The sequence below is a fragment of the Triturus cristatus genome, chromosome 10 (assembly GCF_964204655.1).
Source record: "Triturus cristatus chromosome 10, aTriCri1.1, whole genome shotgun sequence".
Lineage (NCBI taxonomy): Eukaryota > Metazoa > Chordata > Amphibia > Caudata > Salamandridae > Triturus > Triturus cristatus.
The window spans coordinates 1,069,097,642-1,069,112,687 of record NC_140593.1 but is presented as its reverse complement, the minus strand read 5'-3'; the positions used below and the strand labels follow the sequence as shown (position 1 = coordinate 1,069,112,687).

At 52.0% G+C, this 15,046-nt stretch overlaps 1 long non-coding RNA gene across 1 annotated transcript; it reads left to right on the top strand.

The window, feature by feature from the left end:
- Positions 1-3,001: 3,001 nt before the first annotated feature.
- LOC146796578 (uncharacterized) lies at positions 3,002-14,238 on the top strand. Its single transcript, XR_014969938.1, has 3 exons — positions 3,002-3,087; positions 3,340-3,456; positions 13,478-14,238. It is a non-coding gene; the product is annotated as an uncharacterized LOC146796578 (long non-coding RNA).
- Positions 14,239-15,046: the final 808 nt, after the last annotated feature.

Sequence of the window (15,046 nt, the reverse complement as noted above, 5' to 3'; positions counted from 1 at the left end):
AGATTGATTGGTCAGTCACATTAGCATCCTACGTTTCATCCAATCCCTTCAAACCTACCCCAGTGTGTGGCTTTGCATGGTTTCAGTTTTGATAATGATGTCAAGTCAACATCCACATTGCAACAATGTAGATTCTTTCAAACTGACTTCTGCTGTGCACCTGGTGCTCAAATTCAAAAATTTAACTCAGTCTCCATGGCAACCATCATGCATTTAGGCCCTTATACTTGTCCCTCATGTGTCCCCTATGTGTTTTCATACATTTACACACAGGTACGGTGCGTTCCACGCCCTAGGGCACCCCACAAGCAGTGATACCGACCGTACAAGCGCTTGTACGGTCCGGATCACAATATGGGCGCTGGCGTATGCGTACGCCACAGTAGTACGGACTGTACAAGCGCTTGTACGGTCCGGATCACAATATGGGCGCTGGCGTATGCGTACGCCACAGTAGTACGGACCGTACAAGCGCTTGTACGGTCCGGATCACAATATGGGCGCTGGCGTATGCGTACGCCACAGTAGTACGGACCGTACAAGCGCGTGTACAGTCCGTACTACTGTGGCGTACGCATACGCCAGCGCCCATATTGTGATCCGGACCGTACAAGCGCTTGTACGGTCCGTACTACTGTGGCGTACGCATACGCCAGCGCCCATATTGTGATCCGGACCGTACAAGCGCTTGTACGGTCCGTACTACTGTGGCGTACGCATACGCCAGCGCCCATATTGTGATCCGGACCGCACAAGCGCTTGTACGGTCCGTACTACTGTGGCGTACGCATACGCCAGCGCCCATATTGTGATCCGGACCGTACAAGCGCTTGTACGGTCCGTACTACTGTGGCGTACGCATACGCCAGCGCCCATATTGTGATCCGGACCGCACAAGCGCTTGTACGGTCCGTACTACTGTGGCGTACGCATACGCCAGCGGCAATATTGGCCCAGGGACCCTATACACGCACTCCGAGCGTATGTACGGTGCGTTTCACAACTGTCAGTGGTGACAGGCGGCACACAGACAGGAATGGAGCGGACAGGTATTGCCAAGGGTGGACACCAATGCATTGTCTGTGCAATACCACATGTGTGTGACACAGGTGTGTCAGGATGTGATGTGGCACTTCACCCCTGAGGTGTGGGCAAAGCACATGTACGATGAGCTGTGTACACATGTCGTGTGTGATGGTGCGCATTGTACAACACATCCCCTGCACTCCTTTGACATGTGTGCATGTCGTACACACTAGTGGAGCCATGAGTCACTTGCATGTCCCAGTCACGGACACCCGCACCTGTCCCCTGATGCCAGGTACACGGAATATTACACATGACATGTGTATGGCTGCGTTGCACGCTGCAACCATGTCATGTGTGTGGCATGTCTTTCCATGATTTTGCTGTAGGTGTGTGGTTCAATGCATCAGCAGTTGCTGCTGCCAACATGTGTCTGTGTGTCGATGGGCATGGCACACTGTTCCGCACACCAGCCCACATATGTGATTTGCCATGAGGTGTGTATGTATGCAACTACACGGAGTATCAACACAAGTACATATCCACATGCTCCCTATGTATGTTCTGTCTCGACATGTACTCCTCAAAGGCAATGTGTGTGGCCTGTCCTATTCCTATGACATGTGACCAGTGCATATCGCATCCAACTACCTGTCTGTACCATACGCATACTACTTCTGCACATGTGTGGATGTCTGTGAATCCTGTGATGCGTGTGCATGTTCACTCACACTGGCCCACAGCTAGTCTCATGCCATGTCATCGTGATCTTGCCCCCCTCCGTTAGTGGCTGTCCCTTGGTAGGAGTGTCACCTGACTGGCGTACGTGTCCAGGAAATGTGGCACAGACCTGACTCACAACGTGGCATATGTGTATTGGCTGTGTAACATGTGCTCAGTGCATTGACGATGTCGTTGTACAGTGCTCACTCTTCGGTGTTCCTTCCATTTCACTGCAGGGCTCCGCCTCTCCCTCGACGTATGCCAGACATGGCTGCCCTGCATGAACGGGACTGTATACGCCGCTACAGATTCAGCCAACGGTTGATTGATGAGTTGACTGGCCGGCTGGAAGCACAACTCCTCCCGCGCCACAGGTATCCCAGTGCACTGACACCCAAGTTGAAGGTGATGGCAGCCCTACATTTCCTTGCCACGGGTACGTTCCAACATACCATTGCTGATGTCGGGGGTATGTCCCAGACGATGTTCAGCCGTGTTCTGCATGATTTCTTAGAGGCCATGTTGGTTCACCTGGATGAGTACATTAAATTCCCAATTCGTGAGCAGTTGACAGATGTCAAGCGTGAGTTCTATGCCCTGGGAGGGATGCCCCATGTCATTGGGTCCATAGATGGGACACATGTTGCGTTGGTACCACCACAGGCACAGGAGGTGGTGTATAGGAATCGCAAACATTATCACTCCGTTAATGCCCTTGTGGTGTGTCTGTCCAACATGGTGATTTCACATGTCTGTGTTCGCTTTCCAGGATCAGCACACGATGCCTTCATCATGAGGCGTAGCAGGCTGCCTGAAATGATGCTGCAGCTGCGGAACGAGCGAGCATGTATTGTTGGTGGGTAGACTCTGGCAGTTCAGTGTTTGGCGTCATCTTCCAATCTCACTGCCTGTGCTGACACACTTCTGTCCATGATGTTTCCTTGTAGGGGACGCTGGCTATCCCAACATGCCATGGCTGATGACGCCTGTCCGCAACCCCAGCACGGCTGCCGAGCACCGCTACAACAACGCACATGGGCGGACCAGGAGAGTCATTGAGAGGACGTTTGGACTTCTGAAGAGCCGATTCCGGTGCCTCCACAAGACCGGCGGAGCACTCCCATATGCCCCGGTGAAGGTGTGCAAGATCATCATCGTCTGCTGCATGCTGCACAACATGGCAGTGGAGGAAGCTGTTCCACTCATACTGGATCAAGATGACCAGGACCATCCACCCGTGGAGGATGAAGGCCTTGGTGACGGGGCAAGTGATGTGGAGGAGGAGGAGGCTGTGGAGGACATGCGGAGTCGGCTCATACGCAACTTCTTTGCTTAGTGGTGAGTTCCAGTGTCTGAGTGTGCACGCATTGGGCCGTGTGTGGCATGTGTTGCAATGTGTGTGTCCATCTGCATGTCTGCCAAGTGAGTCAGTGGTGTGTATTGAAGTGTCACTCAAGTGATGGCGCAATGGAAGGATGTTGTCTGAGGGTCATCATTGTCACCTGTCATGTTGACAACATGATACGTGTTGAGTACATGCTTGCGGATGTGCTCCTTTGTGCTGACTCCTTGTGTGTCTCTCTTCCACAGGTCCATGTGCATGCTGTCTGCTGGTGGCATTGTTGTGCTCCTGCTACTCCTCATGAACACAGCAACATGTGCTGATTCAGCGTCACATGCACGGGCAAGTGTTGAAATCTCCTTAGGGTAAGGGATGCCTCACGTCGTTTTGGGTGTGTGAATTGTTTGTAGTCTGTGTGCACTTCTCCGGTTCATGTGTGTTCCATTTGCATACATGGTGATCCTACATGGGGAACATGACATGGGGCAGGCTTCACCTGGAGCCATGGTCAGACTTGGTGACTGTCATGTGGCAGGGGATTGGGGATTGTGATGAGGCCATCATTGTGTGTAACACTGGCCTCGGAAACATACAGGTTGCACCGGGTTGACATGGTGTGTGATTGCCCCATCAGGGCCTCAATGGTGTATAGCGGCCTCTCCGTGGCAGCAGGGGGTGTTTAGCTGTTATCCGTCACTTGTGTGCCAGGTCAATGGGATACCAGCATCTGTGTTGCAATGGGGGGTGCCAGTGTTGCTCCCACATGTTCATCCACATGACCTGTGTATGTGTTGACAGAGTATCATTGTCATTCCAACACACATGACTAATAAATTTGTCCCTCTGTCTCCAAGGTGCCTCTTCCCTGTCAATGGTGGCCTGTTGCCACTGTGCGTGCGGCATATCTGGCATAGTTTTCATAGGTGGTGCATATGTGTCTATGTGTAGAGTGACAAGATGCTAGGGGTTTGTCAGGGAGTGGGAACTGTATTATGCACAAGATGCACAGTTCCATCCACCTCAAGGCAAGAGAGACCATCCCCCAGGGCAACTACAACATCCGTGTCGAATCCTACCCTGCAGTCTACGGACATGTGCCTTACGACTCCCATGGTACTTGTCCATATCCGGAGTGCATCTGCACAGCTCTGCTACTGCGTCGGGCAACCAGGCCACATCAACGTCCAAACGGGATGGGGGGAATGTTTCACAGCCAGCTGCAGGATGACCTTCTCGATCCACGCCCACACTCATGATGCAGCCCACAACCCCAACACAACCATGTGGCACTGTGATCCTAAACTGCATTCTGGCATCTCCATGCATCCAACCTTGGCCTAGCCACCATTCTCCACATCCGCCTGACGCAAGCATGCTGCACGTTGTAGCGACACATGTCTAGACATACCTGGGAGCGGCAAGCCAGGTCACTCCACATGATCCCTGACCTCTGCGCATGACTGTTGCTCCCCTGAATGTGTCTGTAGCCACAGTTGTGCGGGAACCACTCAGCTGGTTGGGCCCAGCACAGGTGAGTATGGTACTCCATGTCTGTATCAGATGATACATTGGGACCCATGTGTGTCCTGGGCAAGACTGCGACCCCACGGTTTGGATGGTTGGAGTTAATTCTGAGATCAGGCATGCTTTGACTTTACGACACACACATGTATTGTAATAATGCAGAATCACGGCATCATCTTGTAAGTGTGATTAATTTATTTGTGGTGGGGTACGGGTTTGTGGGGATGACAAGAGGTGCACAGCGGGAGTGTAGAATCCAAAGTTCACTGGGGGAGTTGGTATCCTTGCCGTAGCAAAATGTCAGAGTCCATGCCACAGTCTTCGTCAACATAGGTCAGACAGTGACCAGCAAGTCCATGTGGCAGAGAATGTCATGTGCTGCTATTGGGCCAGAGGGCCAGGTGCCAGGCCAGGTGACCTGGGAGATGGTGATGTTCTGCTGACTCTCACAGTCTTTTTCGTGGACGACCCACCTTCCTGCGGGGACCCTCGGAAGCAGTCCGTGATGATGTCTGTGACGCTCCGTCGGATGAATCCTCCTCCTCCTGATCCCTCCCTGTGTCTGGTAATGGCCTTCGCCTGGTGCCACAGGGAGGGTTGCCCATGTTGTCGGCAATCCGACGGAGTACACCGGTCATTTGGGTTTGCACCGCCACGAGCTCAGCCTGTCTATCCTCCATCCTTCCTTGGTGTTGCAGTTGACAGGCATGTTGCTGGGACTGCAGGGTCTTCATCTCCTGGAGGGTCCCCTTGATGTCATTGAGGGTGGACGCAATCTGGTCCATGCCCCTGGTGTCACGCCGGTATGTATCCAGGATGTTGCTGACCTGGGACACTACCGGGTCCTGAGCTGCCTGGTCAGGTTCGCGCCTCCGCCGTCCTCCACTCCCGCCACCCCTGCCCACGTGCACCTGGCCTGCCGTTGTGGGTGCATCGGGTCTCCGGGACCCCTGAGGGATGGCATCTGCGTTGCCGCCTGCCTCCTACTGGGTGCCCGGAGGACCGTGTCCCTCCTGGGCAGACTGGCTGGGTGGTCGTGTGCGGGCAGGGCTCCTGGACGTCTCCTGGGATGTGGCAGGAATGGGGGTGGTGGTTGGCACAGTTGTACCTGACGCAGGTGCTGCAGGTGGTTGGACACCAGAGGGGCCAGGTTGGTCTGGGTCATCCACGGAGTGGTGAGAGTCATCGCTGGCGGTGGGGTCCTCATCCCGCGGAGCCTGGTCCTGTGAGACTTCCCCCCCAGTGTTGGGGGGTGTTCGTCGACGTTGACCTGTGTGTGAGAGAGACAATGTTAACAGTGTCACATGTGGCATCCATGTTGCATGCATTTCTGATTTGGCACTCTTCCTCTGGGTAGTTGGATCTGTCCTGCATTCCTCTCACAGTGCACTTGTGCATGGCTATGTCCCTTGGCCACAGCTGTCAGGGCTTTACGCATGTGTGAGACACAATCTTAGTTGATGCATCTATTTGGGTACACAGTCAGCAGTGTGGTGTGCGGGCGTAGCGAGCCATGCAGAGGCGCCTTACGTGTTGCACTGTACGTGGCCAAATGGTGTTTTGCCAAGGCAATTTGATGTTGCAGGTAGGGGACTGAAGCATTTGTGACAGGGTTCTTACCGACACAGTGGCTGGGTATACTGGGTGTGTGGTTAGGTCTGTGCCTGCAGCACGGATGGACTCGTGCACAGATTGACACATGGACCGGTCTTCATCTACGGAAGGGGGGGTTGAGGCACTGCCAGACCTGGTCTGCATGCACACAGTCCACCGGCTGACGAGTGGACATGGCCACACCACCCAAGGGTGATTTAGTCTCCCTGTGTCTCCCTTCCTCCCTCCCTCTGTCACCCTCCTCCCTCCCTCTGTCGGTCTCCCTCTGTCACCCTACTCCCTCCCTCTGTCTGTCTCCCTGTGTCCCCCTCTGTCTCCTTCCCTCTCATTCCCCCTCTCCCTCCCTCTCTTTGTCACTCTCTGTCACCTCAGGCCAGCTTCCTGGGCACACACAGTTAGCCGGTCTTTGAATGGCCATTGGCTTGTTCATGTGAGTTAGTCCCTATTCTCCGGGCACCCATTGGGCAGTGTGTCTGAGTGTAGGCTGCTGCTGTGGCGGTGTGTGCTGAGACTCTATCAGAGCGATGCATCTTCATTGTCTGCTGTTATGTGCAAATTGTGCCTTCAGACCCATGTCATCCTGCATGGCAGCCACCATTTGCAGGCAAGACAGTACTGTGTGGGTACACACAGTTTGTATGGCTGTGCCCTGGGCCATATGGGCTGAGGGCATTGTTGTGTGCTTGTGAGTTGCTCAATGTTAGTTTTGATGCCCCCACTCCCAGCATCGACCACATCCTGTGTTGTGTTGGTGTTTTGTGTGGCCTGTGACTTGGCATGGCCCTGATTGATGCATGGGGCATGGAGGCGCTAGTGGCATGTGTGTGTTTGTGGAGTGTTGTTGTGTCCGGTGGTGGCTTGGGGGGGGTGGCATGCATGATTGATTGTGTATGGCATCCCCCCCATGTGAGGTGAGTTGTTTGTGTACTCACCAGGGTCTGGGAGTCCTGGCAGTCCGTGTAGTCCCTCCACCGCCAGCGTGGACATCACCTTCTCCTCCCAGGGATGGTATTGTACCGGTCTGGGGGGCGGCCCTCCTCCAGTGATGTTCCCCTGGTTGTGATTGTCAGTCATCTTCCTCTTGACCGTCCTCCGCAGATCGTACCACCTGGATTGGCACTCGTGCCTGGTCCTTCTGGTGGTCCCAACAGCATTCACAGAATCGACGATCCTCTGCCACATGGCCGTTTTTTCGGATATGCTGGTCTGTCTGACCAATGTCCCAAAGAGCTGTGGCTCGACTCTGAGGATTTCGTCGACAAGGATCTCCAGCTCCTCCTTTGTGAACTTTGGATTCTTGGTGGTGGACATGGCGTGGGGTGTGGGTGTGGATGGTTGTGGGGGTGTGGGTGTGGATGGTTGTGGGGGTGTGGGTGTGGATGGTTGTGGGTGTGTGGGTGTGGTAGTGGAGGTGTGTGTGTGAATGTGATGAGGGGGTGTTTGTGTAGGTGGTTGTGTGAAGGTATGCAAGTGTGAGGTTCAAGTATGGTGGTGTGGGTCGTCTGTGGGCTCTGGCAGCAGTGGGTCTGTTGCAAAGGCTCATGGTTTGTGTGTGTGGTCCATTTTTATTGGTCCATTTGTGGGTGTGGCTGTGTTTGAAATTTGTGTGGGTGTGTTATGGGGAGTGATTGAGTTTTGGGCCTCTGTTTGGCAGTTTGGCAGTTGCAGGTGAGTGTATGTGATGTTTGTGGGGTTGTTGGGCATGTTTGGTGGTGTGGGGAAACTCTACGTGACTCTCCTTGTGTAAGTATGGTTTGTCCTGGTTCAGTACGTGTTTTTTTGGCGTCAGTACGGTCCGTACATGCACTGGTGGGGGTGCGGTCCGTACATTCCCTGGTGGGGTGGGGGTTCGGGGGCGTACATACACGGGTGGGGGTTCGGTGCGTACATACACGGGTGGGGGTTCGGGGGCGTACATACACGGGTGGGGGTTCGGTGCGTACATACACGGGTGGGGGTTCGGGGGCGTACATACACGGGTGGGGGTTCGGTGCGTACATACACGGCTGGGGGGGTTCGGGGGCGTACATACACGGGTGGGGGTTCGGTGCGTACATACACGGGTGGGGGTTCGGGGGCGTACATACACGGGTGGGGGTTGGGTGCGTACATACACGGCTGGGGGGGGGTTCGGTGCGTACATACACGGCTGGGGGGGGTTGGGTGCGTACATACACGGGTGGGGGTTCGGGGGCGTACATACACGGGTGGTGGTTCGGTGCGTACATACACGGCTGGGGTGGGGGTTTGGTGCGTACATACACGGGTGGGGGTTGGGTGCGTACATACACGGCTGGGGGGGGTTGGGTGCGTACATACACGGGTGGGGGTTCGGGGGCGTACATACACGGGTGGTGGTTCGGTGCGTACATACACGGCTGGGGTGGGGGTTTGGTGCGTACATACACGGGTGGGGGTTCGGTGCGTACATACACGGCTGGGGGGGGGTTGGGTGCGTACATACACGGGTGGGGGTTCGGGGGCGTACATACACGGGTGGTGGTTCGGTGCGTACATACACGGCTGGGGTGGGGGTTTGGTGCGTACATACACGGGTGGGGGTTCGGTGCGTACATACACGGCTGGGGGGGGTTGGGTGCGTACATACACGGGTGGGGGTTCGGGGGCGTACATACACGGGTGGTGGTTCGGTGCGTACATACACGGCTGGGGTGGGGGTTTGGTGCGTACATACACGGGTGGTGGTTCGGTGCGTACATACACGGCTGGGGGGGGGTTTGGTGCGTACATACACGGCTGGGGGGGGTTTGGTGCGTACATACACGGGTGGGGGTTTGGGGGCGTACATACACGGGTGGTGGTTCGGTGCGTACATACACGGCTGGGGGGGGTTCGGGGGCGTACATACACGGGTGGGGGTTCGGTGCGTACATACACGGGTGGGGGTTCGGGGGCGTACATACACGGGTGGGGGTTCGGTGCGTACATACACGGGTGGGGGTTCGGGGGCGTACATACACGGGTGGGGGTTCGGTGCGTACATACACGGGTGGGGGTTCGGGGGCGTACATGCACGGGTGGGGGTTTGGTGCGTACATACACGGGTGGTGGTTCGGTGCGTACATACTCGGGTGGGGGTTCGGGGCGTACATACACTGCTGGGGTGGGGGTTGGGTGCGTACATACACGGGTGGTGGTTCGGTGCGTACATACACGGCTGGGGGGGTTCGGTGCGTACATACACGGCTGGGGGGGGTTCGGTCTGTTCATACACGGGTGGGGGTTTGGTGCGTACATACACGGGTGGGGGTTCGGGGGCGTACATGCACGGGTGGGGGTTTGGTGCGTACATACACGGGTGGTGGTTCGGTGCGTACATACACGGCTGGGGGGGGTTTGGTGCGTACATACACGGCTGGGGGGGGGTTTGGTGCGTACATACACGGGTGGGGGTTCGGGGGCGTACATACACGGGTGGTGGTTCGGTGCGTACATACACGGCTGGGGTGGGGGTTTGGTGCGTACATACACGGGTGGTGGTTCGGTGCGTACATACACGGCTGGGGGGGGTTTGGTGCGTACATACACGGCTGGGGGGGGTTTGGTGCGTACATACACGGGTGGGGGTTCAGGGGCGTACATACACGGGTGGTGGTTCGGTGCGTACATACACGGGTGGTGGTTCGGGGCGTACATACACGGGTGGGGGTTCGGGGCGTACATGCACTGCTGGGGTGGGGGTTCGGTGCGTACATACGCGGGCGGGGGGGGTGGTGGGGTGTTCGGCGCGTATGCGGGCACATGTCTCCATGGTTGCTATGGGAGTTCGGTTCGGACGGTGTTTTTTGCGTACGGTTGTGAAATGGGGAGGACGGGAGGGATCGTACTTGCGCAGTCGGACTTTATTTTTCCGCACGGTGGGTTTTTCGACCGGGGACGTGTCGGTGACTTTTCCTGACCCGAGGACGTGTGGGGAAATCTTCCCAATGCGATTCGTATGGACTTTTTTCCGTTCGAATCGTACTTGGCAGTTTGTACGCTACTTTGACGATTCGGACGGAAAAAAATCCGGATACGAGTCGGACGGGGAATTTTTTTACCGGATCGGAATTGGCACCATAATATACCATATCCTGGGTTTCTTGTACAGTTGTGAAACTGAAGATGCTGGTTTCCTCCAATTAGCATGGTTGTGCCTAGGGCTGCCTAATGTTAGATAATGGCCATGCAGGCGGAAACTTAGTGACTGAATTCCCGATCCAGAAGGCTCCATGTATGGCCCTGCTGGGATATGTTAGGAATGTCCTGTTGGGGGTATGAATATTGATGGCTGTGGCGCTTCTGTTAGTGAAACATAGAGTGGCTATCAACTAGGACCACCTTGCAAAGTCGGAATCTACCTGCAAGATGCGGCATACGACCAGGAATAACTGGAAGCCTTCTTGGAACTGAAGCTGTTCAAATACAGCCCTAAAAACATTTGGAGCCTGCTTAGGGCAGTATGACAATATTAGACGACGAAGAACATTACAACACCAATGTAGATACATTGTCATAGTAAATTGAAATGCCCACGAACGTGTTGAAAGTAATTGATTCTGGCATCACAACTACTGGTAGTGCTTCAAATCAATTTGTTGGATATACCCTTCTGACGATCTTGCTGGGAGTAAATTGTCTGTTGGTGGGCACTGTTATCAGGCACGATGAATGAATGCAATTTATAGAGCACATGGTTGTTTCATCAGAAGCATCTAAACGCTGCAGTAAAATATCATTCATAAGCCAGTCTCTCCCAAAAAAGGAAGATTTTCAGACCTTTTTGAAATAATCACCTGACGTAGACTTTCTCTGGTCAGCCGGTAACTCATTCCAGAGGTTGGCAGCCAAATAAGGAAATCGCCTTACCCTTTTGGATCTGCAAACCCTGGAGGTAGTCAATAAACTCTGGTTAGCTGAGCAAAGTGATCTACAGAGTACATAATCTAGCAATCTCACTCTTAGGTACACCAAGTCTGTAAGAGATTGGGTATTATTTGAGGGGGGTAAGAACTAACCCCAAAAAATAATCACAATCCTTGTCAGGGTGAACCACAAAAGTCATTAAATAAACCGGTGCTTAACTTTCTGATAGCTTGGCACAAAGAAGTCAGGCTTAACTTAAAAGCATTGTTTAAAGTATTTATACAGTACTAAAATGAATTAGAAAAATATAGTATCATTTAATAAGAAAAACAATACCATAATGACAATAATCCAATTTTAAAGGTTGAAGTAAAAATAGATTTATGTAATATAGATTCGATATGTACAAAGTGTCAATATTAGTCAATGATCTTGGTTGATAAGAACCTAGATGCAATTCAACGCTGACCACGAGGAAACTCAGGTCAGATACCCCAACAAGGTTTTTCCTGGTCAAAGACTTTACCTTCTGACTTTAGTCCATTACGTCTGAATCCACCACAGGAGTACACTTCTAAAGCCACCCAGGACCTCAGGGGAGGTACTAAGAGACTCATAGAGTGGGAGGCACAAGCCACAGTAGGGTCCGGTACTGATCAGCTGAGTAATTGCAGAAACAGTCCTTTTGCAACTTGTCTCCCTGTAGCCCATACAGGAGATTAGCCTTATGATTCTTGCTGTCCATGTTTTTCTCCTGGGTACAAGAGGGAGAGCAGGTCCAGTCTTCAAGACTCTTCTCAGGTGACAGACAGCAGGTCCAGTCCTCTTCTGTTCCACAGGCTGAGAAGTGATTTGAGGAGGGTAGAGAGGATTTCATATTTATGGCCATTTTCAGCCCGTGGGTGGGGGAAACTCCTAGCCACTCCCTACCCAAAGGTGTAACGGTTCCCCAGGGACTTTCCCCACATCTTAAGCACTTCCTGTGCGTTTTACTGTAAACTATCCACCAGTACCCCTCACTATCTAAATCCATTATTGCAGAAACCTTCTTACCCTGATTAGAGCTGCCTATACCCACCCAGAAGTGTAGCTATGATAATGGCCAAACCCTACCTGTGGTCACTCTAAACCAGTTCTAGCGCAGCCCACCCAATATTGGGTTTAGAGCCAAGGTGACTAGGATGACAAAATAGAGTAAGGCCTAGGTGTGAGCTACACTTTACCATGACAGGGTAGGCACTCTGTGAGGGACCCCTTGTGGGCAAGAAATTGTCCAAAATAATTTTTTGGGTGCGAGGGTCCACATATCCACACCAGTGCTAAGCACGACCCCCAGTGTTCTTTGCGGTGGATCTGCAGAACCAGACCCCAATTAAAAAACACATACACCCACTTACAGACCCACACAGGCATTCACACACCCACTTACACATCCACACAACCACTCACACACCCATATGGTCACTATCACATCCACTCAAAGACCCAAAAAACACACACACACCCACTCCCAGACCCCCAATGCCACTCACACACCCACTTACACACCCACACAACCACTCACATACCCATACAGACATTCAAACATATACACACAGTTCCACAAAACCACGCACACCCCACTCACATACCCACACAGACACTCACACACCCACTTACACACCCACACAACCACTCACACACCCTACAGCCACTCACATACCCACACACAGACCCACAAACCCAAACCGCTCACATAGTCACTCACACACCTACTCACACAGCCACGCCCACACTCACTTACACACCCACTCACACACCCATTTATGCACCCATATAGCCACTCATTCACCAACATAGTTACTCAGACTGCCACTAATGCACCCACATGCAGGTAGTGATACAATTGTAGAAATTGCAATAGCTTATGTTTGTATCAAATGCTCCTATTGTTGAATGTGTGCTTTTGGTTGGGAACAGGTCAGCGGATCCATAAAATGAATTTAAAAAAAAAGAAAGACTTGGTGCATTGCATTTATAGAAAGACTACATAAGTCACCATTAGTTGTTAATTTTTAGTTTTAAAATATATAGTAAGAATGAATGTGTGAATTATATTGTATTTTTAAGTTGTGAGAATGTATATTAATAAATTGAACTTATGGGTCAAATTGTAGTACAATTTATATTTTTTTAAACTGTCAAATTCACTAAAAACACAAAGCTTACAGGCACATTATAGTTAGGAAATAGCATAGTTTTGTGTGGGTAAAATCTGAGCCTAACTATAACGTCCCTGTAACCTTTGGGTTTTTTCAGTGAACTTGTAAGGTTTTTAAAATTCTATTTCTTACCAATCACGTCACTGTAACCTTTGTTTTTTTTCATTGTATATATATATAGATTCCGATCATTGTATCTGGACTTCACAGTGGAGGGCATGTAAACCCCGAGATGGACTACAATGGGATTATGGAGGCAGAAGCCAAGGAGGTTGGGCCAGTAATTGCTCCAATCAACGAGAATCTACTTAGACTATGAACAACGAGCCTCCAGTTGGTAAACATCGAGATAGTGGAGCGGGCACTGAAGAAAGCCGTAAGGCTGAAACGCGTCTGCCCTAGCGTTTCGCTATTTTAAGTAACAACGAAGCCTTCGCTGCAATAAAGTTTCCTTTGCCATGGAGCATGTGTCGGACCCACTTCTTGAAATGGGATTGGTTTTTCATGTTTTAGACGGACTGCAAACAACCGTCTTACCCGGCACGCCTCTCGGTCTGGAGTGACGCGCAAGTTTGCGTTGTGGTGTGGTGTTTGGAAGGCACAGCGCGTCACCCCCTCCGATGGTTGGATATACTCACCGGAGTCTGAACTGTTGGAGGAGAGAGCAAGCAGCGGTCAGTAGCGGTCCACTGCTTGGAAGTGGCTAAAGATGCAATTTCATCCTTGCACTCTGGTTGGTCTGCCGGGGTATAAGTGTTTTTCACAGCCAAACATTGGTTTGGGACATCACTTCATGTTTTGAAGATTCCGATTATTGTATCTGGACTTCACAGTGGAGGGCATGTAAACCCCGAGATGGACTACAATGGGATTATGGAGGCAGAAGCCAAGGAGGTTGGGCCAGTAATTGCTCCAATCAACGAGAATCTACTTAGACTATGAACAACGAGCCTCCAGTTGGTAAACATCGAGATAGTGGAGCGGGCACTGAAGAAAGCCGTAAGGCTGAAACGCGTCTGCCCTAGCGTTTCGCTATTTTAAGTAACAACGAAGCCTTCGCTGCAATAAAGTTTCCTTTGCCATGGAGCATGTGTCGGACCCACTTCTTGAAATGGGATTGGTTTTTCATATATATATATATATATATATATATATATATATATATATATATATATATATATATATATTACCTACTGGCGGTCGCCAGTAGGTAGTTATAGTTAGGACCCTGTTTCCATAGGAAATCCGCAACATTCTATTTTGAATAACTTTGGCGCCGGTCGACGAATCCTCGCGAATTTCTCAAAATAGGTGGGGCGCTACGCTCCGCTCCTACCCTGAAAGTCTCGGGGGGATTCGTCAAGCGGGGGCTGAGATAAAAGGGGGGTCCCAAAACGCGTTTTTCCCATGTATTTTTCCATAGGACCTTTAGACAGGGCTACAGCCCGAACGGCTGAACAGAATTACTAGAAATTTGGCAGAGAGGTAGTCCTCAGGTCAAGGAAGTGCCTTTTGTAGGTTTGGTGTAAATCTGTTCAGTAGATTCTGAGAAAATAGCCTTTAAATCAATATATATATCTGAGCCAGCTTACGGGACGCTTACCGTAAGCTTACCGTACGCGTACGGTGGCGTGCGCGAGCGCGATTCTGATTGGCTGTTACATCTAAGTAAACATTCGAATCGGTCGAAACCAGGAAGCGGCGGCCGCCATTTTCTCTCTCGCACTCTGAGGGGGGGGGCTGTAAACAA